This window comes from Ricinus communis, chromosome 6, assembly GCF_019578655.1.
Source record: "Ricinus communis isolate WT05 ecotype wild-type chromosome 6, ASM1957865v1, whole genome shotgun sequence".
In the NCBI taxonomy this organism is placed as follows: domain Eukaryota; kingdom Viridiplantae; phylum Streptophyta; class Magnoliopsida; order Malpighiales; family Euphorbiaceae; genus Ricinus; species Ricinus communis.
The window spans coordinates 7,222,951-7,223,726 of NC_063261.1; the positions used below are offsets into that span (position 1 = coordinate 7,222,951).

The window sequence follows — 776 nt, forward strand, 5'->3', positions numbered from 1 at the left end:
AAATTGAGAAATGACGTTTCTTCTTTTGTGCAGATGGATGATGAGAGCATGTACGATGCCTAGGAGAGGTACAAGGACTTGTTGAGATGTTGTCCACACCACAGTCTACCAATATGGATGTAGGTTCAGACCTTGTATAGCGGTTTGAACCTTGCTACTAGGTAAATGGTGGACGTTGTAGCAGGTGGAGCCTTGAACAGCAAGACCCTAGAGCAGGCGCAAAACCTGATAGAGGAGATAGCCATGAACAACTACTAGTGGCAATCGTCTAGGAGTCAGCCGGTCAAATAGGGAATGGTCAACCAGTTAGACTCCACAACAGCCTTGGCAGCTCAAGTGGAGCTTTTGACAAAGAAATTAGATCAGCTTCAGATGCCGGTTCAAGCAGCCCAAATAAGCTACGAGTTTTGCGGTGGCCCGCACTACGGTGCAAACTGTAATACGGGAAGTATGTTTGCTAGCCCCTCTACTTCATCTATTGTTTCTGCTGACCATGAACAGGTTAATTACATACGGAATACACCCGGATATCAGAGCAACCCTTATAGCAGCACATACAATCCCGGATGGAGAAATCACCCCAATTTTAGTTGGCGCAATAATAATGCCCAAGGTCCACTAAAGCCAGGAGATCGCACCAGTACCACCACAATAGTAGCAGTCGGACCATCGAGCCTCCTCCACCGAAATGAGAAGAAATCTAACTTAGAGGAGCCGATGATGAAGTTTGTCATGTCGACTGAGACGATGTTCCAGCAGACCGACAGTGCTCTTAG

General features: G+C 46.9%; 1 non-coding gene across 1 annotated transcript; it reads right to left on the reverse strand.

Moving 5' to 3' along the window:
• LOC112533735 lies at positions 1-107 on the reverse strand. Its single transcript, XR_003078070.1, has one exon. It is a non-coding gene; the product is annotated as a small nucleolar RNA R71 (small nucleolar RNA).
• Between the last annotated feature and the right edge of the window lie 669 nt (positions 108-776).